This window comes from Acomys minous, assembly GCF_964271855.1.
Source record: "Acomys minous genome assembly, chromosome: 1".
NCBI classification, from domain to species: Eukaryota; Metazoa; Chordata; class Mammalia; order Rodentia; family Muridae; genus Acomys; species Acomys minous.
Genome location: NC_140483.1, coordinates 181467934 through 181487299, shown reverse-complemented (window position 1 = coordinate 181487299; position 19366 = coordinate 181467934).

Sequence of the window (19366 nt, the reverse complement as noted above, 5' to 3'; positions counted from 1 at the left end):
GCTGGGCTACTTCAAATTCCTACTAGCAAGTTCTATAGAGATCCAAGATGGTGGCACAGATTGAACACTGCTTCTGGTTTAGCAGGACAACCAGGACTGCACAGCGACCTACAGATCAAGCTGATATCTACAAAACACCAGTTCTGCTGATTCTCAGTTGAGATATATCCACATTGTGTGGAGAACAGGTGGGTCCTACCCCTGGCCTCCCAGATAAACCACAGAAAAATCCTGGGGGACAGACCACATTAGCCGCCATCTTCAGAAAGACAGTGGGATACCCGTGCTGCTTTGCGTTCTCACCGATACAGGGAGCAGACAGGCAAAGCTGAGTCCTGGCACCAGACACAATTCACATTAGCTGGTTCCCTAGAAAGAATGTGGAACACCCACCTGCCTGTGGAATCTGATCTCTATCATGCCCCCAGCTGCTTGCTGGCCGGACCCATCTGTGACACAGACCATAAGGGCAGAGCTGAATTCAGGCACTTTCCACAATCTGCATTAGTTGCCATCCTATGAGCAACATCGGGCCTGAGTCTGTCTCTGCCAGTCCACCTGAAGCATACTTCTCTGACACAGCTCTGACAAAGCAGACAGGCTGAGCAGAGACCTGCCTTGGCCACAATCTGCATTAGCTGCCATCCTCTTAGCAGGTTCTGGATCTGATCTCACTCCACCAACCTGAAGCTTACTTGCCTGATCCATCTATGTTACAGAGCTGAGAAGGCAGAGCAGAGACCTGCACTGGCTGTACCCCACATTAGCTGCCATTCCATGAAGATCTTGGGGCCCTAATCTCTCTTCACTGGCCAGCGGCTTACCAGCCTAGCCCACCTGGGATACAGGACGGACAGACAGAGCTGAGTCTGTTGCAGACCAAGATTCACATTTTCTAGCTTGTTTTCTTGGACTACAGGGTTTTTTTTCAAGGAGAGTGGATTACAGTTATTATTTGTCCTATTTAGAGTGAAAACAAAGTTGGACTCAGAGATATGTCTCTTTTCCTTTATCTTACATTCTTAGGTTTGGAGATAGGATTGAAAAGAAAGAAGGGGGAATATAAAACTATATAGGGAAGATAGAACAAAAAGTAGATTAGCAAATCTACTCCTCAACTTAATGCCTCAATTGTTACTCACAGGGTTATTTTTAATTCACCAGTAATATAGAATATTATATGTAGATGCAAAATAAGTTTAATTTTAGATACAAAGGTATAGAATTCAAATGTAATGTGTACATATACAAATATATATGTTCAAATGTGTATATATATATATATATACACGGTTTACTTTGAAAGTGCTCTTGTAGGATGTTTAGGATAAATAAGTTATACAAGTTAATTGTTAGTTGATCAAATCATGGTCATGTTAATACTAGTCTATTTTTTATCATAAAAATATACATTTAAGGTAAAACAGATAGATATGATTGAAGGAGAGATAAACATGTTTTTTGTTTAGATCATAAGTAGGGGATGAAAAAAAGATTTGTGAGAGAGCAGGTGATTTTTATCTCCTTAGAAGTCGACCTACCATGTGGGGGAGATTGGTTATTAACCAGCTGAAAAAGTAAAAATAAGCCAAAAACAAGAGGCAGGGCCTTTGGACTTGGGATAGTTTTGGCTGTTCATCGCTCCACTTTGAGGTGCTTCTAGAGAGAACGGCTCGAGGGAAGCCGTTCGAGCCTCCGGGTTCCAGCTGAGGTTCTTGGTTCTGGTTTCTGCAGGTTCCAGCAGAAGAAATCCTGCTGACTATGCCAGGAGAATTGTTCCTTGGAACTGATATCCTTATGGTTTCATTATTGTATATTTTAGTCTTCTTTTCCTATTGCTTATGTTAGGTTATAAGAGACGTATTCTAGGTTAATAAGTTCATAATAAAATATATTTGTTAAAATTAAGCCTATTATGATTCTATAGAAAGATAAGGTAAAATAGATAAGGTTTTCAAAAACCTGACATACTGAATACGGAATTTAAATATGTTTTTATCATTTTAAATATTCACTGACAAGGAGACAGGTTAACTCCTGGCAACACCCAGCCTACATCAAATAGGATAATGAGCATTAAAGAATCTCCTTATGGAGTTGGCTTCAAATGTAGCAAACAAGCCACTGGGCAAAATATCCTCATTTCTACCACGAATGGAATTCTGCCTAAAAAAAAAAAAGGGCAAGCTTGGATACAGGCAGAGTTGACAGAAAAACTCTGCCAAGACAGGGTAAGCAAGTCCTCAATAGTTCCTGCCTCACACATATGTCTGTCAGATATATTGGCCCAGAAGGCTGAAGATGATGCTCCAATATAATAGAGTTTTGGGTGACTGTTCTGGTAACAAACTGTTTCTGTCTTCTTCTCATTTGGAAAGCTGCTAACCTGCACCCCCTGTATAGTCAGGTAATAAATTTTATTCCTTCTGGAGTCTCTGATGATGCTGAAGACCAGATAGTTTAGCTTTACAATTAAATTTAGTTGTTTAGGAGTTAATATGTTTTTACGTCTAGATAGATGTTTTAAGTTGATAATGGCAAGATATGATAGATACTGATTTACATTCAGAATTTTAAATGCACCAACATAGGAAATACGTTTTCTTCAACTGCAAAATACAAATAGTCAGAGAAAGTCACATTTATATAATTCCTGATTGTATCATGGTTCTTCTTGCTGTAGCTAGTTTATTGTATATATGTATAATAGTATAAAAGTATATGTAGAAATAAAAAATATGTATTAAAAATAAAAAATTTAAAAATTAAGTTCTATAATAAAAAAAAAGAAAGAAATGAAAAAGAGAAGAAAAGGAGGGGTCCTTTTGGGAGTAACAAAGTATTGGTTTGTCTTTGCCTCCTTTGTCTGCACATAATTCAGCTTCTTTCCCTAGCATTGTGATGTTGGCTATCACACGTTCTACTTTTTTTCATATGCAGCTTTAGGAAATACAAATAGCAACAACCATACAAGACAGGTAAGGTGATCATCAAATATAGTTGTATAAAGCCAGTGAAAAATACTGTGTATTATGCCTTTTGCTTCAGGAAAGAAACATCTTTTTAACATATTTGCCTATTCATTTATTCATCCATTCACATGTTGTTTGTTTTGAATGAGTATGGTCAATGTAAACATGTAGGATCCTGCTCTGCCTTGTCTGCTCATTGCTCTTCCTGAACAGTTAGACATGTTGTCAGTTGTCATGAACAGTTAGACATGTTGTCAGCTGTCATGAACAGTTAGACATGTTGTCAGCTGTCATGAACAGTTAGACATGTTGTCAGCTGTCATGAACAGTTAGACATGTTGTCAGCTTTCATGAACAGTTAGACATGTTGTCAGCTGTCATGAACAGTTAGACATGTTGTCAGTTGTCATGAACAGTTAGACATGTTGTCAGTTGTCATGAACAGTTAGATAGTATCTGTCCAGGCAGACAATCCTGTAATGCCAGCACTTCTACATCATGGATACTTCTGCCAAAAGGGATAAGTGCTTGGCGAATTCCAAGCTTGGAGAATATGGCTCAGCTCTATTTCCATTTCATACCTGCCTCCTCTTTACTTCCCCTTTCCTCTCGCATTAAGGACAATCTGAATTCCACATTATTAATATTAATATGGGGAAAAACGTTGGTAATTATCTACTCATTCTTAACTTGCAACTCTCTTTCATAATTGAAAAAAGTATTATCTTTCATGGGGGGATATCTTAGAATTGCCAAGACAGGTGTTTTTCTTCTCCTATAGCTGTTTGCTCATGTGTCTGTCACAAAAGTCCATAACTGTGTTTTCATTCAGTTGGGAAATAGTTGCAGAATAGGGGAGACACTGAGGATACATGTCAGAGAAGACAAAGCTGTAGTGCAACTTGAGGCACTTGGCGTGAGAAAAGAAAACAATACATATACACATATGTTGAAATATGCATGATATTGATGCATGTAGGTTGATGAAAGACAGAACTATGAGCTCTAAGTTTTATGGGATCAGAATCTTCTAAAGAGAATCTCTGTGAAGCAGCAACAATGATTCAAATCATGTAAAGTTCATCCTATGATTTAGAAAATGCACTTATGTCAATACTGCCATCATTCAGTAGTCAAATATTTAATATTCTTTAAATTATTATTAGATGAATAATAATTTACTCAATTTTAATTTTGAAAAAAATATAATTCTGGATTTTATATTCTTGCCTGTAAAAATTTGAATCAAATCACTTACCAGTTGAAGAAATTTTTGTGATTTTCATGGCTCTGTACGAAAGAGCATACTGAAAAGGGCAGGAATATGGTATCCAGACATGCTCTTCACCCCTTCAGAAATTTCCTGTTTAAAAGACCTATATAACTAGGTAAGTAGGTAAGGGTTTTCCAGACCCATGCAGTGTGAACATGCTGTGACCATTTGTTTCCTTCTAGAACTACTAAGGCCTAATGAAAAGAACATTCTTAAGAAACTAGAAGCTTCTCCTTGAATTCGCTGAGCTGATAAATACTATGTGAAAGTGCATAAGTGTACTCAGGAAGTGCTGAGTTGATAAGTACTATGTGAAAGTGCATAAGTGTCCTCAGGAAGTGCTGAGTTGATAAGTACTATGTGAAAGTGCATAAGTGTCCTCAGGAAGTGCTGAGTTGATAAGTACTATGTGAAAGTGCATAAGTGTCCTCAGGAAGTGCTGAGTGATAAGTACTATGTGAAAGTGCATAAGTGTACTCAGGAAGTGCTGAGTGATAAGTACTATGTGAAAGTGAATAAGTTACTCAGGAAGTGCTGAGTTGATAAGTACTATGTGAAAGTGCATAAGTGTCCTCAGGAAGTGCTGAGTTGATAAGTACTATGTGAAAGTGCATAAGTGTCCTCAGGAAGTGCTGAGTTGATAAGTACTATGTGAAAGTGCATAAGTGTACTCAGGAAGTGCTGAGTGATAAGTACTATGTGAAAGTGCATAAGTGTACTCAGGAAGTACTGAGATGATAAGTACTATGTAAAAGTGCATAAGTGTACTCAGGAGGTGCTGAGTTGATAAGTACTATGTGAAAGTGCATAAGTGTACTCAGGAAGTGCTGAGTTGATAAGTACTATGTGAAAGTGCATAAGTGTACTCAGGAAGTGCTGAGTGATAAGTACTATGTGAAAGTGAATAAGTTACTCAGGAAGTGCTGAGTTGATAAGTACTATGTGAAAGTGCATAAGTGTCCTCAGGAAGTGCTGAGTTGATAAGTACTATGTGAAAGTGCATAAGTGTACTCAGGAAGTGCTGAGTGATAAGTACTATGTGAAAGTGCATAAGTGTACTCAGGAAGTGCTGAGTTGATAAGTACTATGTGAAAGTGCATAAGTGTACCCAGGAAGTGCTGAGTTGATAAGTACTATGTGAAAGTGCATAAGTGTACCCAGGAAGTGCTGAGTGATAAGTACTATGTGAAAGTGAATAAGTTACTCAGGAAGTGCCAGTAGATAAATACCTTCCTTTCAAGTCACTTTCTCCTGCACACAACTTTCTTCTCCCTGTAGTAAATCAGCCCACCAGTCAACATTGTTGTGTTTCTATAAACACACAGACTTCATGTTCAATCAAAGAAGTCTATTTCTCTGTTTCAGTCCTAGAGTTCCAATCAAAATTGTGACAAGAGGATGCTTTTGCTAACCTCACAGAAAACAGTGTAACAAAGGGAAAACATCAGACTTCTTGTCCCGGAAACCAGCAGATGCTGAGAATAAAAGAGGAAGAGCTGCAAGTCAGCCCTGTTCCGTTGCTGCAAGCTGAGCTAATCAATGTGTGGCTTGTACATCCATGTTCCCATGTCCAGGAATGGATCGATCAAGCTGTGGCAGAAAGTAGTCTCAATCTTAGATTTTTCCCCACTCTTGGACAAAGAAAACCTAGCTAGTCATAATGCAATTAGATGATTTATAATCACTCTCAACATTATTAATTGCTTTATGTAAAGTAAACAGGAATGACACTGATTTTTCTCCTGTTTTTATTAGAAAAAGAATAATAAAATTTTATGTTTAGCCATTAAATGTGAAATAAGAATGTTTCTGAAAAGGCCTATACAGTTTGCATCTAGAAAAAATGGTTTTGTATTTTATTATTAAAATGGCATATGTTGAATGTTTATCAAATAGTTTAAATGAAGCTGAAGATATGAATATTGAATAGAACTACCTGGCTTGTTTTCCATCAGCAGGAGTAAGTGGGCATCTCACTTTAAAAGTACAGATTATGGATATATGTATGTTCAGTACACCTCACTACGTAGTAAAGGTATTTCTCATAGGTTACAGCTAATGCACCCAGATCACCCCTGCTGAATGTCAAACTCCCCAGTGATGTCATTAGTGAGAAAATGAAAGTATCTGATTCCCATACATCTCTGGAGTTACCATTCCTTCCCTCACAATTGAAACTTAAGAGAAGGAAGGTAGATTTTGCTTCTTGGCTTAAGATACAATTCCGTGGCGACATGTCCTGGGCGGAGTAAGAGGAGGCTCATCATTGTCATGTATCCACAGTCAGATAGCTGAGAAAAATGAATGTGTCTGCTCAGTTAACTTCCTTTTTGACTCAGTTCCACAACCCGGCCCTCCAACATTGGTGTTCACATCCAGGATGGGTCTTCTTCATTTTTAGTTAAATCTTTCTACAAAACCCACATTCACCAACTCCATGGTTAGCCTAAATCCAGTCAAGAATGATGACTGACCATGACAAAAAGCAAACTGGTAAACTACCTTGGAAAGCAGTCAGGATCTAGAAAGTTAATTTTAAGATGCATATGTTCCATAGCCTAGTAATTTTTTATATCATATGTTTTGAGAATTCAGTGAATGGTAAAGAGCAAGAGAAACTTGTTCATAGAAACTACAGAATTGGTCATAATAGTTGCAACATAGAGATTATTAAAGGATGATCACTAACATCAATAAATAAATTATATGTAGTCATACTATAGAGTAATTCACAACAATAAGGAAGAACAAAGTAACTTCAGTTACAAAGTAAATGAATAGTATCAAATGAGGAAACACAGTATGATTCCTCAAGCAATATTGATTACATATACATATACATATGTTTAAAACCACATGCTAGGTGCTTTTACAAAAGAAATTATAATCACAAATGCAGAATGTTGTTGAATCAATAGAAGACAACCATTCATTAGCTAGCGTGGCTACCTTTCCTTGAAGCCTGTTTTCCTCATCTCCACCTTTTCCTCCTTCCTTTCTTCACTGCTGCTGTGTCACTAGGAACTTTATTCTCCTTGGAAGAATACCTCTGCTCATCTATATGCTATCATGCTATCCACTATTTATTTACTGGACAGGGAAATGAAAGTAATGTTGGAGATGCCAGTATGTGAAATCAAACCAATTAGCTCTGTTGGTCCAAATAAGCAAAACACCCACCACTTCAGCTCAGACTTTTGCTGGCCTCCATTAGTGGCTCTTTAATTAGGCTCCTTCCCCCTTTCTGGAAACTGTTGTACCACAATAAACCAAATCACAAGTTCTGTTAGAATCTCTAAGGTGCAACGTCGTAAGAAGAAAGTATGTGGCTTCCTTTATAAAATGGACAGACAGGGGCTTTGATGTTCTCTCCTTGCTGGTCTGATTAACTCAGTGGGAAACAAAGGTTCGAAAGGAGCTGTCAAGACTGTTTCCATGGCTGCCAAGCTTCTTGTATAGAAGTAAAGCAAGGAGGTTGTAAAGGTCCCTAAGTCCAGCAACATCCAGTGTAGAAATGGACAAGCAACTGTTCACTGGAGTATTTATTGAATACAATTTTAGTTATGCTGATTTTCTTGATTTATATACACTATATCCATTTCCATCGAGAAAAGGCAATAATTATATACATTATACTTATTTTCTTTAAAAATAAGCTTTATACTTTTTCTCTTTACATATTCCATAGTGAAGTAGCTATTCTTTGGGAAGTGTTTTATTCCCCATATCTCTGATTTCTTCCACACCACTTTTTAAAGTGTCTAAAATGTTGCAGTATAGAGCCATCTACTAGGAACAACTAAAAATCCATTCTGTCTTGTTATATATTTGCCAAAAGAATGAATTCTGCACTGTCTCACTCTGACCTCTCAAATATTGTGTGCTGACAGACTTCATCTCTTTCACCTGTCAGAGGATGCTAGAAATAAAAGGAGAAAAACATGTAGTAAATCACTCGTGATGCATCTATATTATAAAAGAAATCAAAGCATGATTGGAATAGTGTTATTCTGCTGTCTTCTCAGAAGTACAGGGAAAGAGTACGAGAAAGGTAATTTTATGGTTTGGGGGAGGGGATCAGGAGCATATGCTTGCATGCTAATTTTCGTGTGAAAGTAGGTCTGTTCTTCTCTGGTTTAATTTTATTACCTCCTTCATCACATATGATGAGTAACACACACACACACACATACACACACACACACACACACACACACACACACACACGAAAGCAACTTTATTACAGCATTAAGGCCATTCTTTGTGAGTAACACCACACTAGAGAGGTTCCAGACACACATGAGTCTAATGGCAGTGGACATGTAGCATCTGCAGGGAATGGCATATGAGTTAATCACTGACAGGATTTTACTGTGGCAAGGCCCATGGAAACCCCCGGCAGTCGACAGAGACGTGGCCCTTAGAAACTCCTTATCACTTGGCAAGAACGGGCGGTATAATTTTGGTTCTATGCTTGTTAGATCGCATGGGCTGCAAGCTTTCCTTACTTTTGCAACACTTTATACTCATAGCAAAATAATTTCAGTTTGTCAGTCACAGGCAGGGCTGGCATCACACGGGCTGAAAACCCAAGGGATCATTCTTTGTTTTTCCAATACTCTTTTGAGGGGTAAAAGCCTCTTTTCCTCTCTGTCTTTATCGATGCTCTAGATGTGACCATTAAATCTGGGTAGGTCAGGACACGTAATCGTGCCCATAGAGAAACAGCTGCAATGTACTGAGTAGGCCTACGGCAGCTGTGGAGAGTGAGAGGTCCTGCTTGCATAACTTTTGAGGAAGCTGTGGCTGGTCAACTGAGTCTTCGAAAATGGATAAGTTATGTCTGATCCGCAGAAACTTAAAGAAGGGGGAAGCTGTCTATGATCGACAGAGACAAACGTGCTTCTTAGAAAGATGGTATCAGAAACTGATAGATACATATCAGCAAAGGTTACTTGGTAGAATGGGCACATCTTTGGCTAACATTTTAAAAGGACTGTGGCAGATGGATGCTATTTGATGGATGGACTTACATCCATAAACGGTTACCCTTTCTCTCATCTTGCATCACTATGTAGCTGCAATTGTTACCAGCTGGGCATGTGCTCATGTCCACAGGACATACCTGGCTAGACATTTATCTTTTGACTTTCTAAAATTGTGCTTTGTAGTGCAAAATATGGTTGGGGGTGATTGACCCAGCTGGAGTGAGGATTATATAGTGCTAAGGTTATGATTTCTCTAAATAAAATGACTAATGATGGCACTTCTCAGCTGAACAGGATTGTGGGTGTATAAATAAAGATGGCACAAGCTACTTGGGAACACTTGCTTGAAAGTCAACAGGTGGTCAGCTTCTTTACCTTTGCTGACATTAAATATCTGTTTGCAGATTTCAGAACCTCTCTGGTGCTAGGAGACCAGGTTCATTTCAAAATATTAGAAAGATTCCTTCCCAATTACATAGTTTACCTGAACTTCGGCAAGCATCTTCTATGTCCAATAATGTAATGTGTTCTCAGGGGCTCTTGTAGGCACCCAAATCTTCTCTCTCTCTCTCTCTCTCTCTCTCTCTCTCTCTCTCTCTCTCTGTGTGTGTGTGTGTATGTGTGTATGAAGATGCTACAGGCCTCTGCCAGTTCAATTGCTAGAAATCTACTCCTTGTTTATATTAACCTTCTGCCAATAACAAAATGAGAAACTACACCAAGGAAGATTGGAAGGATCATGTCTAGGTTCTAAACTTATTACTCAGATTCACTATAATGTTTTATTCTCATTTATCTGCACTGATTAACAACACCAAAAGATTTATTTCTTTTTGCCGATAATGTTTACTTAAAACCTATGCTAGAACTTTAAATGGTTCCTATTTAATCTTTAATATGTTGTATAATTCACAAAATTATATAAATTTGCATGTCAAATCAGAGAAGACCCAAGTAAAACACAGAACATGGAGTGGTATAAGTGTGTAAACAGCCAAAATAATGAAAATAAAAAAAGAATGAGCAAACATGCAAAGGAGAGTCAACACCCACTCATCATCAGGAATGGAGCACTTCCCGGATCCTCCCAGGGTTACTTCCAGCAAAGCTCACCTAGAGTGCTCAAACAATATCTATAAAATGACAGATGTGGAAATTTGAAATATTAAAATACATGGATGCAAATGTTTATGAAGCAGACTCATACTAACTGTAGTTAAGCAGCAACCGTTTATTTCTCTCCCTTACTTCCCCCCAACACCCCTCTACACTACTTTTGGTTTTAAGTTGAAGTGAAATGCCAGGAATTATTGGTTTAATTAATAGGATACAAGTTGTGCTAAAGCAAGTTGGCCTTTTCTAAGTTTGTCACTTTATTTGAGTACACATGCTCAAACAATTTCCACCTGCCTGATGTACAAGATGCTCACCTCATCTGTGAGAGGGACTAGTTTGCATTGAGCTTTGGTTTTACCCATTTCTCTCAGAGGTTTTTCCTGAAGCATTTCTATCTACCTTCTATGAGCTTTGATCTCAGAAGCCAGCTGGCTTTTGCTCTCTAGCCTAAAGCCTGATGTTGTCTTTTAGCCCAACTCTGCTCTATATAGACGAATCTTCCTGTCTGCCATTCTCAGCAGCAATGACAGACTCTCGCTGCATTTTGGAGTCATTGTGAGAGAGACGTTCTACGATGCTTTACATCACCACTGGGACTAACACGGAATAAGATCCAGCTTTTGTTACACCTTGGTCAAGCAGTGTGTTTGGCTGTGTCCAGAGGGGTATGGATAATTGCTCACATACTGTGACTAACCACAGCACTAGCTGATATTGATTTCGGAGTCCCACCTGAACCCCCTGCTCAGCATAGGCAAGGAGTCTATCATCTGTTTCATTGATCAAGAACTTAAGCAGGATCTGTTTTTTTTTTTTTGCTATATTTCTATAGTTAACTTTCTACAAAAAGTACCTATTGAAGTAAAACTAGTGCTACTGCAATATATGAATTTACTCTATATTGAAATAGTACATATGTTCTACATATTTAAAGGCAACTGTAAATCGTAATGTAAAAATAAGTAATATCAAATTTACAATGTGTCTTTTAATGTTTTATTATTACTTTATGTCCTGACCTGATTTTCCCTTTTTGTCCTCTCCTCGCAGTCAGTCCGTCCGTCCTCCACTTCCCTTCTGTGGCCTCATCCATGGACTCAGCCTCAGTTTATCTTTAATAAAGGGCAGCCCCCCCCCATGGATATCAGCCAAGCATGGTGTATCTGGTAATTTAGCAGTAAACTAGGCAGTCCCTCGTCTTGTATTAAGGCTGGATGAGACAAGCATTGTGAGGAACAGATTCTCGAAGGCCAGCAAAAGAGTCATAGACAGCCCCTGCTCCCACTGTTAGGATTCCCACAAGTAGACCAGTGTACACAGCTATAGCATGTATGCACAGGGCCTAGGCTAGTCGCATGCTGGCTGCCTGGCTGTTGGTTCAGTCTCTGGGAGGCCCTATGAGCCCAAGGTAGCTGATTTTGTGTGTAGAGAAATATTTTCAGTTATTCTCCAAGGGAAAAATAATCTTTCAATTGTCTCTTACTTTAAAACAATTGGAGAAGGTGTTTGACTCAAACATAAAAATGTAATAAGATCAGGTGATGTTCTTCAAAGTCATGTCCTTGGATTTTATTGAGGATTGACACAATGAAGAGCCATGTGCAGGTGGGCTCTGCATCAGCTATAAAATAATTCTTAAAACATTACCTCTGTACATTAGTCAACGTTCCCTGTCAGAAAGACCTTGAACACCTCCTTCAGAGAACCTCACAGCAAGGGAAACATTTTCCCCCCTAGAACAAGTTTGTGTGCCTTATACTATTCATTAATTCTAGTTTTGCCCTGGGTGCCAGGACACTCAGATCCTTAGATAATATGAAGTCATATAACAATAAATTCTCCTGGCTAGTAGATTTGCTTCATAAATTTTATTTGAATTTATTTATATCTGCCATATTATACATAGATGTCCATCATAAAGTAGCTTAAAACCTTCTTGGAAATGGAGGAGTATGGTTGATAGAGGAGCAATAGCATTTTTAGTGACCTGTGCTGTCCAATATGCTCAGCCGTGTTTAACATGGTCCATGAGTACAGGTGAGATTGTGTTTTTTAAATATGATGTGTATGAATATGGATATGATTATTCACAGTTACTTAATCTAATAAACTAGATTTGTGTGTCTCTACCTTTAAAAGTGTATATTTTATAAATTCTTAAGAATGCCCCTTTAATGTATAAACAGCATAGAGTATGTGGAGTAGAAACTTTGCAGTTTCTTGTAGACATGACATCTTGATGATCACTTGATGTCAGGATATGTTCAGATGTGCATGCAGTTATTTCGTTTTGAACTTAGCATTTATTTAAATATCAATGCAGAAGGAAATTTGAGTTTGCATTAATGGCCTTTGCCAACATTTCAACCCCGCAATTTGACTATGGTTTAGGATCAAAATTCTCTGCATTATCTCTGATGATACTTGACCATTCCCATCGAACGTATAACCAGCATTGTCTCCAATTGTAGAACCTGTGGAGGGACGTTGTCTAAGACACCCATGACTCAATAAATGACAAGAAACTTCACAAAATCATATAATAAAAATGGGCAACTCTCTGAAACATTTTATCAAAATTTACAAATTGTGTAATGCCATATTTAATATTAAAGATTTTTTGTGTAGATGAGGTGTGGTTAAGGGCAGTAGATGTTCTTTCTCCATGCACACTTCAGCTGATAATTTTAACTCAATTCTTGGGCATCATACAATCTCTTCTTGTTCCATGGACATCATGCATCCATGAAGGGCACAAGCATACATGTAGGCAACATAACCATGCACATAAGATAAAAATAAATTTTAAAAATATGTTACATAAAATAATGTTTTTTTTGTATTATGAAGCATTTCTCATGTGATAAAATTATTAAAGTATTGAGTTTAACGTTCTTGGTAAATATTAATAATGAAAATACTTTTAAAAGTCTAATATTGCATTTTGAAAAATTTAACTGTTTAAACGTTACACAGTAGTACCACATAAGATCTCTGACTCTTTATGACAATATTCAAAATAATTCCTTCATATTAAAACTTGAACCTCAGCTGGGAACCAAGTTTCTCAGAAGGTGAGCCTGAAAATGCACTGATGTAATCCATCTGTCACAATATCCAATCAAAACTACCATTATCATTTCATCTGAAGAGTGTTTTCTACCATTATAAATTTATCAATCAGATTATGATTCATATGCGTGACATTCATAAGTGTAAATACTTTGCTGAAAATTTATTTTGCTGTTTTTGTTAAGATCATATAGTTTTCAATAAATCAAAAAAAAAAAAAGGTAACACCTAAACTACTCTGATAAAAGAACCTAAACCAACAAAGTCTATATACATATGATGTGTTTCTCAGTGACATCAGGGCAATAACACACTGGTATATTGAATAGGTAGCAGTATGAAATTTGAATATACACTGAATTTACCCACCGTGATTTCTCTTTTCATTTTTTCCCAGCAATGTTACTAGCAATGAATCAGTAGATCACAAGCAAAATTACAAGAAGTAAAATTTATCAGTAGAAGTCACAATCTGCGGTGTAAATTGTGATTCCTCAGAAATTAATTAGTTTATTTTCCCAGTTAATTCCAACTTTTTCCATTCCAGTTAAACAACCCATCATTTCTCACACTCTACCAAAAGCTACAACAAAATATAACTTTACAAAGGCCCAGCTTGACAATGTACTGTGTAACCGCGTCGTGGAAGTCTGAGTAACACACGGCTGTCTCTGCTTTTCTGGTTTCTCTATTTGAGGCATAAACTCTCAAACAGTTGTGGTTAAAAAAAAAAATATATATATCCTAAAAAACTGCAGGGGAGATCTTTGATAACTTACTGAAGACACTTTGGGAATGAGAAGTCTTTGATCTTAAGAAATATTCTTTAAAACTCTCACAATTTTCAGAGAACTAGAAAGTGAAGAGTTGGGGGATATTAAACAACATGACATTTCTGAACAATAGTCTCTTACGCTGTGGAACAGGCACCTCTAGAGAGAGCTGTGATGTAGCCCCAAGCCATGCCTAAGCAATATTTTTAGTATCTATTTGAACTGAAGTAGTTCTAAAAACATTTCTTCACACTGGAAGTCAAATATAAATGGTGAATTTTCTACGTTCTGAGGGCACTAAGTATGCTAGAAGGATTTTTTTTTTGTTTCTATATTGTTATAACAGGTTCTTAATCTTGATTATTTCTTCCCATACCATGAGTACCCATTGAAAACAGTAGGCTTATCATCCGTACTTTACCCATCCTTTTCTTGAGAGAAAATATCAGTGGTATACACTATCGTTATCAAAAATCACACATTTAGTAAATATCAAAGTGACTTTATTATACATTAATTTTTAAAAAGTAACAATTTTATCATCTCTCTTTAGGAGACCAACACTTTCACCTGTGTTTTTATAAATATATCTCTGGATTATTGAAGAGAGAGAATCTCTAGTGTACAATAAACCTTCAATAAACCTCCTCTTTTACCAGCTTCTACACAAAGAAGCGTCTCTGGGAAGGTTGCCTGATAAAGTGACCTATGTGTATAGCAACATATCCCTAGGAGTTTTCTTATTATGTTAATTTAGCAGAATAATAGTAGTAGCTTTTACCCTAGGTCCCATGACTTCTCTAGTTTCAGATCCTGAGCCCCATTAACAGTGTCAGAAATGATTTCCATCTCTTGCAGTGAACCTGAATGCCAACCAGCAGGTAGGTGGCTTTACAGTGCCAAATAGTTAGCCTTCAAAACATACATACAAGTAACATTATATGAACTGAGCTTATGTTTAAGAATATATATTTATATACATATATACATGCAACTAAAACTGAAGAAGAAATGTATCATAAATGTGGAGAGTGGGGAGCAGGATAGATGAGAGGAAATGGAGAAAAGTTATAATTATGATTTTAGAAAATATTTTCCTTAAATACATGATTTCTTCTGTAACTTTTATGGTGCTATTGAACCAGAAGCTAAATCTTGCAGATAGATTGTTATTGTTGCTCTCGGGGTTAATAGCAATTGGAGAATGAGGATAACTTCTTTTTTCCTCCAGTACATTCTGTTTAGTAAGCACTGTGAAATCTAGTCGGAAGGAGTAAATCTCTCATTTGATAGAATCAGTATACAGTGTCTTTAGTAAGAGGGTCTTACGACCAGGTTGTGGAGGATAGCCAAAGGCATTGGCAGTAGTTTTAAATATTTGAGAAATAGTTCTATGGGACCCCTCTGGCAAACAATGCAAAAAGATGTAACACCCAAAACTAGATAATGGTCAGAGAGTGAGAAAAACTGGATTATTCCATCCTAAATGGCATGTTGTTACCCTCCCAACCCCACCTGAGTCAAGGCTCAGAGACGGATGTATACAAAGAAGAGGAGAAAAGATTATAAAATCCTAAGGTGGTAGACAACTCCAAGAAAATAGTGTCTTCTAGAAACGACAGAGCAGGTGCACATAGGATCTCAGAGACCGTGACAGTATAAACAAGACTGCTGAATGTCCCGCAGAATCCCAGCATGCAAAAGGGGAAGTAGACACAAAGTTTTGACCCTATCCAAGATGCTATTTGCAATCGATAGCTCCTGGTAAAGATTACATCAGTTTTCTTCATTAGAGTTACCCTAAATATATCAAAGATGCTCTATGGAATTAAATGGAGTGACACTGGGTTTATCAAACACAAACTAGAGCAGGCTTTATACTTAAGAGGAGTTGAGCAAGAAAAAATGGACACTATGTTTTTGTGTGATTTGTTTCATGTGTGATTTTATGCTCTCTCTCTCCCTCCCCTCCTCTCTCCCTCTTTCTCTCTCTCTCTCTGTGTGTGTGTGTGTGTGTGTGTGTGTGTATGTTTGTGTGTGTGTGTGTGTGATTAGAGAAAACAAGACCATTAAGATGGATGTGAAGAAACAAGAGATGGGCTCTAAGAAACTGGGGAAGGAGACATATAATCATAATTTAATATATGAAATTTTAAATTAATTTTTAAATTTAAAAAACTGTTGTATTAGTAAATTAATATTTGAAATGAGTGGCTAAAACATGGACTTAAACTCAGCATTCTTACAATAAGTCAGCTTGTGAAATTTAAAAGTGAAATCAATAGTATCTATAAAAATTTAAATGTTATCTGTGTTACAGAAAACTATAATGAGTGAGCAATGAGAAATACACACAAATTAGATGTCCAACATAAAATGATCACCTCTGAAAACATAAATACAGTAGCATTAAACAAATTGAAATGTTGTGTTATGTGCACAGACATATTTGAACATATACATATCATATGTATGTACATGTATGTACGTGTGCATGTGTGTGAACAATTAATGGGAAAAGAGGCAAATAAAAGCAAACAGGGAAATAATGTTCTTATAATCTCAGAAAAATCAAAGAAATAATTAAAGAACGATATACAAGCAAGTCTACAGGGAGTTAATTTTGATCCCTATGGTCTGTTTCAGGTGTAATATACTGGATCATATTTCTGTTTTATTTTCAGTTTTGAGGCAATTCCACAATAGTGTTCAAGATGCCAGTTTTAATCCTATTCCCATAAGCAATAAAAATTTTTCCTGTATCTTTCTTAATGGCTGTGTTTTCTTAATGGTAGCCATTCCAAGAGAAGTTGAGATAAGTTAATTTAGTTTTGAATTCGATTCCAATAGTGACTGAAGAGGTTGAAACATTTTTCCTGTAAAGAATTGTGAATTCTTACCTTAAATCTTGATGATTATCATTCATTTTGGTTTTTTTTAGCCCATATTCATTTTTAAATTGTATTATATTGTGAATTATTGTTTAAATTTTCAGTAATTTATGTAATTTATATGTTAGTTGCATGTCAAACACATAGCTATCAAGATTTCCCTTCATCATAGGTTTGTCCTCATTGCCACTGAATCCTTTCAATTTCACATGACAAGTTATTAATTCACCCTATCATTCATGAATTACTTGCATAGTCTTCAAAAAGACGTTGCTCATCCACATAATTTGAAATTTTTTCTTGTTTTCCTCTTGCACTTTCAAATTTACAATGATTAGAAAACAAATCAGATACTAACATGTACAAAAGGGTAAATAAAGAATTAATTTTCATTTTTAATACTGTTAGGAAAAAAGGTACTAGGATCCTAAAAGAGTCAACTTTAATTTCAAATATTATCAAAATAAATATATTAATAATTAAAAAGAAAAATGCTCTAGTTTCTAGAGCAAGAAAAGCAGAGTTGAATTATGAACAAGAAAATATGCATCAGCTAATATCATCAGGAATAATTCTAAGGACACAATATTATATGTAAAGAAAAATCATAAAATCTAATTAGAGATGACAAAAACATGAAAAGAAATAAAAACAAGATAAGATAAGATAAGATAAAGTAAGATAAAATAAAATAAAAGCCAAATAGCAGTCAGTGTTTTTACCTTTCTGGGAAGAATGTGAGTTTCAGATCTGCAAGAATGTTTTTTGTACCTTCCTGCATCACTGCTCCAGCATGAAAGCAAGTGTTTCTCTGACTAATATGTAAACAAATTAGTCCTAAATGGGATGTCCACAGTTGATCCCGGTGCTTTCCTGCTCGAGTGGAATTCCTACACAGCGTTGTCCCTGAGCTATTACATCTTCAGACATTATTGGTATGCTTGTGTACATTTATTTGTTTTGTCTAGTAAGAATTTATTATGGCTTTACATCATTTTATTTTTTCTTTAATCAACATCTTTACCTCATTTATCTGGCGCCTTACATGTACCCTACTTCTTTTCACATTCATGGACTCGTTAAAAAAAAATATATATATATACCTGTGTATATATGTGTGTGTGTGAAACTATGTATATTTAAATACAGATACTTATATTTATTTTAGATATATTTAATTATACATTTTAAATAATTTTAATTATAAATTTAAATATACATTTATCTTTACCTGAATTTTATTTTTAATTAATTAATTATTTTTTTTTCTTTCCAAGAAGTGTTTCTTTGTATAGCCTTGGCTGTCCTGGACTCAATTTGTAGACCAGGCTAGCCTAGAATTCACAGATATCTATCTGCTTTCCTCTTTCTGACTGTTGGGATTACAGGTGTGTATCATGTACCTGGCTTGAATTTTATTTTTAAACATTTGGTTTGGGAGTTTATTTTTCTTTTCTACCCTTTGTCAAGTTATAATCTGCTTTAAATCCAACACCAGTATTTCTGTATTTTAACTGATCTCTCATAAGTATTTTTAAAAGGTCATTTTATATATTTGAAGTGTTTTATGGTTTTAAGTTAACTACTTCAGCCCTATTATTTCTCTTTTCTTTTCATTTCTTTTTTTATTTTTTTTTAATTTTTTGGGATTCTAATTCAATTTCAACATTTCCCACTCCCTAGTGAATATTCCTCCAAGTTTAAGACCATTTCTCTGCCCTCAGCATTCTTTGGTTGCCTATGTTCTTGAGCAATGCTGAAGCCTTGTGGGCTTTCCTTGCATCATTGGCAAAAAAAAACAAAAAAAACAAAAAACAAACAAACAAACAAACAAAAAAACAACGTCCTAAGGATACACAGAGGAAGGGGATGCAGGCTATTCTAATGAGACTTAATAGGTTGTAGCCAGACAGTTGAGATAGGAGGGCTCACCCCATCAGAGGTCTAGGGGAGGGGAATAGGCAGAAGAGGGAAGACAAGAGGGAGGGGACAACAATTGGGATGCAATGTGATTAAATTATAATAAATAAGATATACATTTTTAAAAAGACTAGTTAAAGAGCTGTTGGTTGCTGTCATTGTATAAATAGCACTACTGATCCGTTTGGTTATCACACCATGCTGGTCATTGTTGTGATTTATACGTGTCGTAGCTGGGTAGTCCTGTTGGTACTACTGCTAGTACTGTTGCCTCTCTCCTTTAGAAGTCTGTATGGCACCTTCTGCCACATGAAAGCTAGTTCTCAGGGCCCAGGAGTTCAGGTTAATTCCTGAAGGGGTC